Here is a 14,905-nt window from a genome sequence, read left to right as displayed (position 1 = left end):
TATATATATATATATATATATATAGTGCTACACCATCTAGATGTTTTACTAAAAATCTTCTATCTATGCTATTCCTAATACTACATTTCTCAACTTAGGTTTACGTAACTGACATGTATAACTTGTATTTTGGTTATTGAATCTTATTTTCCAGAATAATAATTAAATACGTGTTTACCTACAGCAACTTGAATGATAATTATAAAGCTGACACAATATACTGTCCAAGTTCAATAAGTTCTCTAATATGGTAACTATTAGTCAACAAAGGTATTGCTACTTGATTGTAACTGATGAACACGGAGATAGCAAGAGAATCTTTAGAACAAATTAAAGGAATATCTTAATATCTTGATGACTTACCATACCATTATAGGCTGAGAGTTTCAAAAACAAACAATTATCATATGGTTTTTTTGCTAATTATTCAAGACTCAGAAGAGTGGAATAGCTGGCCATAATGTGCAAAAATAAATTGATATAAAAAATATTTTTAAAAAATGTGATGGGGATCTTTACTGATTTTTACTTTTGTTTTTAATGAAATATGTATGGGCTAAGGTTCCACACCACAACTACAATGATATATGACACCGATGCATCTTGACAATAGCCCTGCAGTGTAGTTTCCACTGCAAAAAAGCTCAGTTGTAAGACTGTCATGTTCAAAGCACAGCCCTTCTCCCAGCAGCTTTCCACAATTCATCTAATTTACAAGGACAGTAGTATTCCAGTGCTCTTCAAATAGTTTGATCACATATAAAACCTTAGGTATGCTCTGGTATGTTTTAAAAACATCTTGCACACATGTGTCATTTTTCCAAATGAAAATCCATCTTCATTCATCTAGGGTATGTGAATGGCTTTTGCCACTGAACTTTGTGTCCATGGATTTTCATCTGTTACAAGCAGGGGTGAAATTCTCAACAACAACAACAAAAAAGAGAGGTACTCAGCTGGATGAAGTGGGTCTACTTTATGAAAAAGAAATCTATGTGTAAACATAAAGAACAAAGCAGCTCAAATAAGTTCCAGTACTAGTACTTCCTTAAAAACAAAGTTCTGATACTCAGTACTGATGAGTACTGGCAGAATTTCACCCCTGGTTGCAAGACACTGCACTTTCTTTACCACATCAGGATACAACGTATTGCACGTTCTTTCTGGATGGTGTCACATCTTGATCCATATTCCTGTGTTTTCCATTAAAATAGATACAAGGGATATCTCCATATTGGAAATTCTATATCCCCCATCTGAACACAAGTTTATGATCTCAGTGTATATTTTGCATCAGAAAGGGCTGTTACCTATCCATTCCAAAAGCAATCAATTTTCGGTGGCATCAACCATACTTACAAAACAGCAAAATCTTCAAAATATAGTTGTTATACATTCCACTCCACTACAACTTCATATTGTCTGTGGTTGTCATATGACTTTACATATCAATTAAGGTTTTAAAACTACATATACAATGTATATATACCATCTATACAAGGTTTTTAAGAGCTTTAAATCGAGAATGTTGTGCTGAAGTTTTAGAAATAAGTGTACAATTTAGTTGCAAGTTAGGTTAAAGTCTTACGTTTTCCTCTACAGGAGAACAATAAAGTTTTAGTTAATGTAAAATAAGAACTTAATGTTAGAAATTATTAAAAGGAAAGTTTTTAACTTCTGATAAATTAAATAAGCTACTAATACATGTATTTTATGATACCATATGTGAGAAAGTGGATATAATATATATATATATATATATATATATCACACTAACTAAAGTAACTAATTACATAGATTCACTTAACAAGTGGTACTGTAAAGGATTACCAAAATATTGCGATACCTATACCAGTAACTTCCTCTATTCCATACTTAGAATTGAGCATTAACTTTCAGGAAGATTATAACTATGGATAACATTTGTTCAGTCAATTGATGAATCAGGAGAAATATCAAGACATTCCCTTACCATTTCTCTCATTCTTCTTTAGTAAATAACCTTTTCGTGTACATATCTGGTGCAGAATACTGGAGAACATTAATAAAATTTTAGCCTGTAGGTTTCTACCCTAATTTAAAAATAAACCCTTACATAGCAATATCAAGGCATCAAGTGACTTTTGTTGATGAAATTATATGAAATTTTTGAAAAAAAGATAAAGTTTGCCAATTCCACTCACCATCTCTTACTTTTAATTGTAATTAACAAAATTAATAGTTTTATCTTTAACCATCTTAAACAATGACAAGATGTGTTCATGACAATAAAAATTTAATAGAAATACAATGAATGGAGTATTGAAAAATAAGTCCATTTGTTTAGACTTCATATACTAAACTTAGATAACGGGTAGTTATATCATAATCATCTTAAACAATCAATGAATGTGATAAAACCTTTAAAAAGAAATAAAGTGGATGTTTTCTTTAAAAAGATACAGATAACACTTTATCTATGCCATCTTGAACAATGCTTAGATGTGTGAGACTGTTTCAGTAGACAAAGATGCCACAATAGAAGCAGAATTATAGTGATACTGAAAAACAGTTCTTTTTGGAGAATTGATATGCTAAATTTACATAATGGGTAGTGATATTGTAACAATCTTAAACAATGACTGAATGTAACAGTAAAGATTGTCTACAATAGTTACAAGCAAATCAATGACTGTTACATTGATGAAAACATATTTCTGTGACTGGAACAAAAATAACTAGTCTGATTTTACTTTCTTGAGATTGAATGATTGATTGGATAACAATTTCCTTTTAGAAGATGAACTATACTCTGCATTTCCTTCATCCTTTGCTGATGAAGATCAATGTTTATTTTCAGGTTTTCTTCCTACAGACAACGATTTACTACCACTGGCTATTTTGCCTAGCTTCTTCTCCAGAAACTGTCCCTTTTGTTGTTCAACACTCCCCTGACTTTCACATATTTTGTTCATTTCTTTTCTTAAGCTTTCTGTCTTTGCTGTGGCTGTAACTATCATCACCTGTATCACACCCACTCCCTTCATATAATTTTTTTCTATTGCTTTTTTCAGCTTGCTGTTTCCATCATTAAGCAATTCTTCTGTATAGATTAACTTCCACTGAATTTCAGTTTCCTTCCTCAACAGTTCTTTCTCTCTCTCTCTCTCTCTCAAGAAGGGAATAATTTTTGTTTCTAGTTTCCTTCTCTTCAGTTTGTACCCTCTTCTTTTCAAGCTCAACCTTTTCTGCCTCTCTTTTTCAACTTTTTCTTCCTCCAGTCTTTGTTTATAGTTGCTATAAGCCATTTCAGCAGATCTTTAAACTTCCCTATTTTATGGTGCTGAAGCTTAAAAGGATTTGAAAACTGTCTTTGACAGTTCTTACAGCATTTCCAATTTTCTCCCCAATAGCATTTCTGTCTTTGGTGACGTCTGCATTTCCATGGGGCAATACTAATGCTTTTCTTGACAAGAAGAGGCAGAAATCTGTATTTCAAGTTTCCTTTCTTAAGCTTTTTCAACAAGACTTGCCTCCAGAAATAATTCACCCTTTCTCTGTATTCTAAATCATCTTCTGTTTGGTACCCTTTCCACTCATCTGTAATGTTAGTTATAACAATTTCTTTAAGCATCAGTTGTCTGGATAAAACCCCTACATCTATGACAGAACCGAAATTTGGTCATTCTACTCTGCAGTATCAAAATACCTTATTACTAGGTTTCCTTTTGAAAACAACTTGATCAAGGCACTAGCTTGTTTGCCTCCAGTGAAAAGATTTGATCAAAAGAATTTCTTTGTGCTGGATCTCTATTTTCATCATAGAAAGCTCCTGTCTTGCTTCCCCAGAGACAATTTTCTTATCATCTAGTTGATTTTTAATTTCAATATCTAGACTTTTCAGGTCTTCTGATGCTATGCTATTAATAATATCTACTTTGACAGACCATTTCAAAATGGTGCAAACCAACATTGTTATTCGACTATGTAGTAGGTGAATCATATTTTGATCAATTTGGAACTCTTTGAGAAAATCTTCGAACAGAGAGATAACGGACAACAGAAAGAACAATTTCATGTTCATGTTGGGTTGCCTTATTGCTTCCCTTATCCCTTTGAAGTTGATATTCTTTAGCATTGTCTTTGGGTTCCTCTCTAATTTTGCCACTTATTCCCTTATCCCTGACCACTGCTCAGTGATGCACCTTAAGGCTGGTCCAATTCTCAGCCAAAGAACTTGTGTGTGCTTCATAAAAGACTTCCTCTGGAAGGTCAAGATCTATTTGTATGTCTTTGTAATCCTCCCTTCTTCCAGAAGAGATCTTGCATAGTTCAAATAAATCTATTGCTAATTGCTCTGTTTCCTAACCATATTCTGTTCTGCCTTTACTGATTACATATATCTACATCAACAAGCCTATTCCATTCTGAATCAGCAGCTATAACTAGCTTGGAAACTTCTCTAAAGATTGTCTTGGTAACATTTGTTCCTTTGCTACTCAATGCAACTAGGGGTTCCAATGGGATGCAATCCTCCTATAATGTTTCCACCACAAGTTTGACAACAGACTTTCCATTTGCATGAGAGTAGAACAATGACTTATAATATCTGCACCACACTTCATCATGAGTTGGGGACCAGTATCTTATCAAGAAATCCATTTGTTTCTTTACCAGTGCCTAAGTTGTTTTAATGTACTGCAATGAAAAAAGTTACTTGAACTTTGTATATCATATATCAAAGGAGGAGTGAAAGCTGGACTCAAACCATCTGATAGTACATAAGATAGCTTTGTTCTGCTCATACTGAAACTGTCTGCTATTGGGCATTTAAACATTGCTTTGAAAGTTTCAGCAATACCATCACTAGCTCTGACACTTATGTTGGACAATGTAAACTTTGCTGCCCAGATAACTTCTGCACACAATGTATTCTTACTTGGTACAGTGCAAGTCAGAATTGTGGATCTATCTTTTTTCAGTTAATGTCTTTCCTTTGAGGTGCCAGTGATTGGGTGATGACTTTTGAATGTGAATTTTTGTCTGATTTAATGATTAAAGGAATCTACTCAGTTTTGTTATGATGGGATCCCAATGTATGTTGAAGAATTTGTTTAAGTCCTCTATTGTCACATTTGATTTCAGATTTACATATGGTACACTTTGCACGATACAAGGTACTTCCTTTAACACACCACAACTTCAATACATGTCCATCAACCTCACACAACCACCTTTCATTAAACTTAGTTTTTATCCCTTGGTATAATTAAGAATTAGCAAACTCTTACCTGAAATAAATATTGAAATGTTTGTTAGATTTCCATGACAATTTTCTAAAACAGCTTCACTTGTTGGATACTTTAACACATCTTCAACATTTCTTTGAAAAACATCAAGACAGGTTGCTCTAATTAACATTTACCCAGCATAAATATTCTGAACTTTCCTTCACAAAACTGACAAATGATTCTGTTATTAATCCAATCACTGCAGCTGGGACATATATTTACCAGTGCTCCCACTCCCTAACACTGTGAGTGGGACTAATGTTTCCAGTTGTTGACACTATTTACACCTTTCTCTGCTGGGTCCAGGTTCATCATCTTGACTATCACTAAATGGAAAGCTATCATCCTCTTCTCTCACTGCCTCTTCATCGTCACACATTTGAACACCACTTGACTCACTTTCACTATCTTTTAAGCTATCTGAGTCAAGTGCATCAAACATACTTACAGAGTAATTAGGGTTACTATTTGCTGCTCTAACGATGCAGGCACGGTCAGTACACAGTTGCTGTACATTAGGCATCTTGTTGGTAACTGAAGGACTGAGTGGAAAATATTGAGAGAAACCATATATAAAAGCATTAGGTGAGATGACAATAAATACTTTCCAACTCATTTTACTTCCATACGTCATGCACGGCAACTTTGAATGACAATGGGAAACATTTGTTCTAGTTACGGTGTGAGGAGGTGGGAGCACTGGGAAATATACGTTCCAACCACAGTAAAAGGGTTAACAGAACAGTACTTAATACTGAATTTCCCCATGCTGATGAATTTATTATCAGAATTATGTTTTTCTGCCAAAGAAACACCCCAGTCTAATAACAGATGAAAAACAATAGTTTCCTTAATCTGAATGGATCCAGATAGTATATTTAACAACTGAGACTGTTAGTGGATCTAATAAAAATATGTAATTTAAGGCAAAAGCATTAATTGAAAATCAAGAAAAAAAATAATGCCAAAAAAGCCAGTTAAAAGTAGGTAGCTGTGTATTAGCATATTACAGAGCATCAAGTACTCTAATGTACTTCTATGTTTCACAGAAATGCCTATTTTGTCCTATAGTTAAAAAATTGGGTAAGCAAGAAATATAAATATTCAAATAAAAGTGACATACTTAATTTAAACAATTTGCAGAAAAATTATTATAAAATTATGTCTTTTAAGACACTTTATATTTCTGCACCCCTGCTCAGCCCAGCTAACTTCTGTCTTCAGAATACCAAAGTTTTGCATAAGAGCTTAGGCTTGGAAGTGTTCATTCAGACTTTACCAGAATAATTTAGCATTGCCCTAATTATAAGTGTCAGCATATTTTTTCTTCATCTCTTATCTAACCATCCACCAAATACATGTAAAACTAAGTTTTAAATTGCTCAATTAAACCATTTCACTCTGTTTCTCGACATGAACACTGTTGTAACATGTTTCATTGTTGAGCCAATTCTTTTGGATTATTCAGTAAAAAAAAATTTGAAGTTCAGCCCACTTAACGATAATGAATAAATTAATTTCCTCAATAACATGCTATAAAGATTACAATCACTGATAGACCTAACTTCACAAACAAGGTTTCAAAAGAAATTCCACAATTAATGTATGCCTAACTCACAATTAAAACTCACTCACTTGCAAATTTTGCTCACTGATTGATTGATAACAAACACACTAACTGACTAAGGTACTCTCTTGATCACTAACTCTCACTGTTTGATTCACTAAATCTCTTTAACTGACACTAAACTGATTAATTGATTAATTCTAACTCACTCAGTCTGGCATTTAATATTCTATCCTATTTCACAAACATCTGAAATGCAACAGAGGCCTAAGCTTTCATGGAACTTCTAGACTTAACACAATTAATTAATTCATGTAAAATACTCCCTATAGTGAATAAAATATTTAAAATATAGCCCAGAACAAAACATATACTTTATAATCACTCAGTAAAGTTTTTTCTTTTACATCAGCTTTGCCTGCTACCTAAAACAGTGTCAGTTAAGTCTGTTAAACTTCGAGTGATAAAATATTAATATATACTGTTGAACTGCTGCAGATTGTATGACACTGTCAATATTATAAAGTCTGCTTTAAGTTTGTTAGAAATCCCTTAAAGCTATACATCATTGATCAGAACTATGATTATTCTGTGTGTGTGTGTGTATTACTTTAAGTTGTAATGTACTAATACATGAACTATCAATCATTTTGGAAAATCCAGTAAATAGCAACATGCATAATGAATTAGGTTTTAAAAACTTGCTACTGAATCCTTAATTTATGAAGGGAACAACCTAACAGAAGAAGAAGAAAAAAATGGACTGCATTAAAACATCCCACAACTATAACATTTTAGAAGGTGACAATAAGGGCCTAAACTGGCCCAAATAGATGTGATAGATTTCTTATCATGTATCATAATTCATTAGTTGGCAGCCACTAGCTTATGTGGACTTACACTGGTGGATCCAGGGCATGCCCCCCCCCCCCAAACAAAAGTAAAAAATAAAAACTGGCATGATGATTGTAGCCCACAAACAGATGGTTTGTTAGTAATGATTTGGTGCAATGTGAAGTATATTTCCAAACCCCACTCTTGAAAGTTTAGCATTGGAAGTATACGAGATAATTTTCGAGTTATTTTTAGCCACATCTTTCTATTCTAGATGACACAAAAGCACAACAGGATCTGCCACTGTGACTTAAATGCTAAACAGAGGTAGTATATTTTAAATACTTCTGAAAATTATAGAAAAGGTTAATTTTTTAGCAAATGATAGTATACATTGGCTCATAGCTGCGATATATATGGAGGCATTGCATAATGACATTTCACTTACATATACTGTAGCTATAATTTAATAACAAAGGGTCCTGTTAGTCCATCTCGGCTATCCTGTCCACTAAACTTTTAAATAAAAGCCAACCCTTATCATTCAAATATCTCTCAAGCCTTCCAATGGATTAAACTCCTTTAAATTAACTGTATACATCACATCTGAAGGCAACCCATTTCAAAGGCCAGCCATCCTGTTAGAAAAATAAAATTCTTTCAGCTAAAGATATCTCCTACCCTATTTGTGTTCCCTAGTCTTAACATTCTTCCCATTAAATATGAAAAAAGATGATGCATTAATACTATCTATTCCCTTAAGAATCTTATATGTCTCATCCAATCAAATCCCCTCTAATGTTTTTTTTTGTCAGGAGAAAACAAGTTCAAAGATCTTAACCTCTCCTCATATGACAATCCCTCCATTTCAGACACCATTCTAGTAGCCATCCTGTGAACCCTTTCCAACAATTCAATGTCCATCCTAAGGTAAGGAGTACAAGACTGAATACAATACTCCAAATGTGGCCTAACCAGTGACCTGTACAATGAAATTATAACCTGTGTAGACTTATATTCAATATTTATGTAGATACAAACTAAAATCCTGTTTGCCCTACCACTAGCAACAGCGCACTACTTAGATGGCTTAATTAAGAGACTGATCAACCATTACATCAAGATCCCTTTCTTTCATGACACTGTTAAGGTTATTCCCATCCAAATTATACTTATAATTCAAGTTATTATAACCTATCTGCCATTTATTTGCCCAACTCACTAAATGATCTAAATCCTTTTCTAAAGCAGCAGCATCCTCATCACAGCTAGCAACACCCAAGATCTTAATATCGTTTGCAAATTTAAGTAATTTATTGACCATTCCTTCATTTATGTCATTGAACGTAAATCAAAAAGAGCAAAGGTCCTAAGACTGAGCCCTGAGGTAGCCAACTTGTGACATTAATCCAGTTTGAACTCCATTTATCTGTACATAAATTCATGTAAATTAATAAAAACATTAGATAATAAAGAATTTCATACTTTCAAAATTCATAAAGGTAGAGCAAATTATAAAACCCCTTTTTTCCATCCTATAATGATCAATGAAATATACATATACAATTACAACTTGATATAACTGTATTCTTACATAAAACAACAAATATATATATATATATACAAAGTTATAAATGAGGAAATGGGTTGGCCAGATTCAATGCAGTAAACCATAAGTTCCAGGTTAATAGACTAGAAAGAAGATATTGATAACACATAAAAGGTGACAGCTATGAAGTGTGTGGATCTAGATTTTTTTTCCTTTCACGCTATGGCCTAATGCTTTTTTGACAAACAGTATTTCATATGGTAGTATGGAATGCAGACAGCTTGAATGCTCTTACAGTATATGTTTGGATAGTTTTAAGAATTGTTTCTGAATTTCTCTCTCTTTTTTCGTAGAGATTTATATAACCAAACAGGTACAGTATGTGCTATACGATATTGCCCGATGATGATTATAAGACTTGAATATCACCTAGCTGGTTCTTATGACGTACATAATAATTTTACCATTTAAGTTCTTCATAGTTCCTACTTATGTTTTTTTTTTTATTCTTGTAAATAACGGAAAAAAAATTCAATCAGGCCAAAACTGGTATAAATGAAAATGCAGACTGTAAATTCACTTCCTTCACAATACAGTTAAAAAGATAGTAAAACAAATTACAAAATTATCACGTTTCAGAGAGTACGATTTATGAAACTTATCAGTATAATACAAATTAATACACACACAAAAAGATTATTAACACTTGAAAATTTAAATAATTTAATCAGTGAAACTTTAAAAAAAAAGTCCAAGTCAGATAAATAAAAATCTACCAAGGCCAGAACAAAACTGGAACATTTTTAAACAAAGTGAACAGCCATAACTGTACTTCTATAGTGAAGGCTAGGTAGCATAATTGGTTGCCATCTATTCTGGATGACGTTATTTTATTTTATAAATACTGGCATTGACATTGCTTGCTATATAACCAAATAACACCCATATTAAAGTTTCATAATTTTATTCTTTAGGCTCAGTGATAAGCCTTATTCATGATAGAATGTGCGTGATGACTAAATAAAGTGATTTCTTAACGATCCTCTTACCGGAAGTTGTGTGTTAACCTTTCATCTCAATAGGATGATTGCATTGTTTTCTCACCATACATGCTTTAGTTTTGAGCCCCTCGAGGTGGTGGCATTCATCTCTTGAGATACTTAATTCTTCAAAAAAACAGGAAAAATTCTGAACAGGACCAACTCTAGCTCAATATTATGTAAATAGTTTTCAGCACTCAATATTCTGTTACTTTACATAATTAAAAAAGTTAAATGTTTACTTTATCTTTAGGGCCTTATATCACTTAATTTCATCTCACATACATGATAAAAGAATCTTCAGATTTCAGGCTGAAGATGATCCTTAAAAGTTACTATCTTTCTTTTATTTTCTATAGGTTACATAGGTTATACTGTTGAAACAGGTATGTCAGTTTATAGCTTACATTTAAATAACTTTCTAATTTTAGTGTTCTTCTGTAATTTTCAAGCCAAACTGGCATTTTTATATACATCTAGTGTAAATATACTGTACTATATATTAGTTTTTACTTTAATCCCAAATCTACTCTTGGCATAGCTGCCAAGTACCCTAAACTCTATTAGATCAGTTCTTAAATGCATACCTCTTTTGAAATTGGAACATGTTTTAAGTAATAACTTCTTAATTAGTCTCCTGGTTGAAGAAACAGTAACATCCCAGTTTGTCTACTCCCATTGGCTATAGACTAAATGGGAGTAGATGAAATGGGAATACACATAAAAAATACAATCATCAGGTTGTCAAATATAGAATAAGGTTTAAATACGAAAATAACTTTGGCACAGTTTTAGAAACAAAGCATTTTTGTATTTATACTGTTTACAATATGATGCAATACTTTTAAAACACTCACACATTGATATTTTCTTAATGTACATGCACATATACAATACAACTATATCACATTAAAAAACCTAGCTTGTTCTCAAGAAATTATAATACTGCTTTAAAGTTTTTTTCATTTACAGCAAGGTGGCATACCTAGTTTACAAAAAAAAATATAAAACATTTATTTTGGCATATGATTACATTAGAGAAGACTTAAGTTAGTAAATGGGAATAAACCAGAGAAACAGTCATGTAGCAAATCAATGCTTTACAGAATCTTTTAAGTATATTACATATAAATAACTTACTAAGCTTTTCCAGTCTTGCTTTGAAAATCTAAAATATGTTCATAAATATTTTAGTAAAATTCTTTTTTTTTTTGCATTCAACTGTTAAACATGACCTAACTCAGAACATAAAAGTTAAAACCAGTAAAAGTAACATTTATATGTTTTAGGCATGAAATAAGCAAAGTATATTCAAATTGCTTCTAGTTTTTTAAAAAAAGTTTCTATTACAATGGATATAAATTGTATTCAACAAATTATACTGTGTAAATAAATTAAAAAAAAGAAAACATACAAAGTGTTTGATTTTTAAAGTAAATTTCAACCCTAAGTTACAATGTAACTTGTAATTTTTCTGTACGAAATATCATCTTTCTGTTTCAAAACAAAGCATAAATATAAATAAATATTGACAGCTAAGGTTGAAAAAGTATTCATCTATTTGATTTTGTACAGTAACATTTTTAAATATTTTACAGTGAAACATGAAAATATTAAACTATTTTAAACTTCGGTTTTAGAACGCAAAACAAAACAAATGTTTAAATAAACCTAAGCTACTCTATATAATAATAAAACTGTTCATAATAATAACAATTTACCTATAAGAATTGACAACCTTAACTTACATCAACGTAAAGTTTACAATAAAATCAATCAACTACAAACAAATTGGAAGAACACTGAACAACAAATGATCATTAATCGTTCTACCTTCGCCTACCGGTCTCCACATCGGGAAAGATTTTTATATCATAGTACGGGCCATAGTCTTACACGATGATGGTCGTGGCTCGACCCATTCGGAGCGAAGTGGAACACCCACAAATTAGCAATTTAAACGCTAAGAAAAATCCTGAGTGCAAACTTACAAATTACTGGCAAGACAAAAAATATTTTTATTCTTATTATGAAGAAACAAGAAGAAAAGAGGTTAATAATTTTACTGTTAATTATGAAAGCTAAGTTCGGTATCAACTATAATATACTTGTAAGTTGTAACTTGTATATTATCATAACATTTTTTTTTAATTCGTGTTATCCGTTCTCTGACAGTGACATGTATTGTGTAATGTAGTTCATTCAATTTTCTCGTAAAATTAGGCTTATATCATAAATTTATGTTTTAACTGTTGTTATTATCTGCTAACATATCGGTGTTTTGCTACTTATAACAAACTAAAATATATAACATACCACTCCTAGCGAAACGGTAACTGGAATAACATTCGAACTATTAGGTAGAACTAGAAGTGCTTTTTGCCTTTCGACTTTAGAGGACAAGCCTAGAAGTTATATCAGTTTCCAAAGTATGTCAACAGATGGCAACAGTAACTCGTATAAGAGATGTTACATAGGTTCGGATAACCATATGAGTTGTCGTTCACTGTGCCCTCCAGTAGCACAGCGATATGTCTGCTAGAATCCGGGTTTCGATACCCGTGGTAGGCAGAGCACAGATAGTCCTTTGTGTAGCTTTGTGCTTAATAACAACAACATCGTCCGCTGTACTTCTGTATTTATACACATTGCTCGCTATCCAACAATGTTGTATAGCTAAATGCCTATCAAAAAGCTTTGAACTCCTGTAGACGGAAGATGAGTTAAACATCCAAAATTATGTTTTTGTTCATTATTATAACACAAGACATGAAAATAACTTCTTCTATAATGATTTTCTTTGGGAGAAGTGACGACTGGTGATCATATATGAAACCGTTGATTTTTTGTCATATTTATCTCAAGATAAGCGGCTGAGGAGTGTTTTTATTTTTCAGTTTTTTTTAATGTAACTTTCATCTTGTTTTTTGTTGCTGTTGGAAGTGTATTATTGAGGATAAATCAATGCTTATAAATGTATCCACATTTTATGTGTAATATACTGCCCCCACCCCAATGGCACGGCGGCATATCTGTGGACTTACAACGATAGAAACCGGGTTTCGATACCTATGGTGAGAAGAGCACAGATATCCCATTGTGTAGCTTTGTGCTTAGCTCCAAACAAACAAACAAAGCTGTGGGAGTCTCAGGAGCAAGCATCTGTTTTCGTAATTATTTTCTTTTTCCAACCTTTTTATAGTTAATTCCATTAAATCTTATTGGTCAAATTGCTTATAATACTTTTTACACTTATGAAGAGTTTTAGCATCGTTAGCATAATGTACGGATTTGTGACTAACCTATCCTTTAAGCTGGTTCAAGGTCGTATGATATTGTTATTGTGTTAAAGTTGCAAATATCGTTAACAACGAGAGTATCAAACCGATGTATTCTAATTATTACGTCTTATTTTCTTAAATACTTTTTTGTCCTTTGGTTATACGTGATATACTTAACTAATTTCTAACCTACTTTTTTGTCAACCTATTTAGTTACATTGCTTTCTATCAGAAGTTGTTACTTGGCGAATTACGATATGTAAATTTTCTTACAAATAGTTTTTCATCCGATTGTTGCCTATATTTTAGCATAAAATTTCTTTGAAATAAAGTAATGAAAGATGTAAATTCCGGCTTGCTCTTTAATAGATTTTGTCAACATAAAGTAAACCTTAAAATATAGAACTCTATATTATAAAAACATTAACCATTACCTTGTGGTTTTGTTTAAGATCAAAATAATGAAAAACGAGATGTGTGAGTACGAAAAAACACCTCCACATACTACAAAATCAGAAGATTTGGAACATTTATTAAACGATCTTTTTCAATTTTCAAATGAAGATATTTATGAATGTGATTTAGTATAAATTTAAGCGTAAAAATTCTTATATACAGTACTAGGAATAATTATGGAGATGACTCGATATATATGTAGGCTGAATTTTAGTTAATGGTGATGAAGATCTACACAAAATTGATGGCACCCTGACTGCTGGCACCCAGATACAATATTATTTTTTATCTATCATGTCATTCCCTCTGGAATAAAACCTGTTAGGTAGGGATTAATCTTCGAGTGAAAAATTGATCCCATCCTTACAACAAATGTGATGAAACGATACCTAAGAAAAAAGAGGCCAATTGAACACTCACAAATTATGGCTTGGCCTAAACAAACTTTCGATATGAATATTATTAAGGCTATTTGGGCTTATATACTATATTATGGGAAATACTAAAGGGCATTTAGAACATTTCACAAGCATAAAATGATAAACTTATAGCATAAAAGCAATGATATATATATATATAATAAATATGTAAAATTTAGTTGCTCTCTTTCAAACTTTTACACTCTCACAGTCAATATCAACTAACTAACTTCCCTTTTTGGGAGGGAGTGGGGCATGAGACTTCCTTGGCGTTTTATTAACCTTATGCAACAGCCTGATTTCTTTATATATTGATATCTCCCCATCCTTTCTGGTGCAAATAATACCATTCTAAGTTGTTTTTTCTTCCTTGATTCTTACTGCTAGGATGACAATTAACCCCAATCATCATCATTCTTCTCTAACTCCTTCTTCTCCCTTTTCTCACCTGTGATACAGCTTTTGCCAGGAACTACGGCTCATTCACAT

The sequence above is a fragment of the Limulus polyphemus genome, unplaced genomic scaffold (genome assembly GCF_000517525.1).
Source record: "Limulus polyphemus unplaced genomic scaffold, Limulus_polyphemus-2.1.2 Scaffold1434, whole genome shotgun sequence".
Classification (NCBI taxonomy): domain Eukaryota; kingdom Metazoa; phylum Arthropoda; class Merostomata; order Xiphosura; family Limulidae; genus Limulus; species Limulus polyphemus.
Note: the sequence above shows the minus strand (reverse complement) of the source record.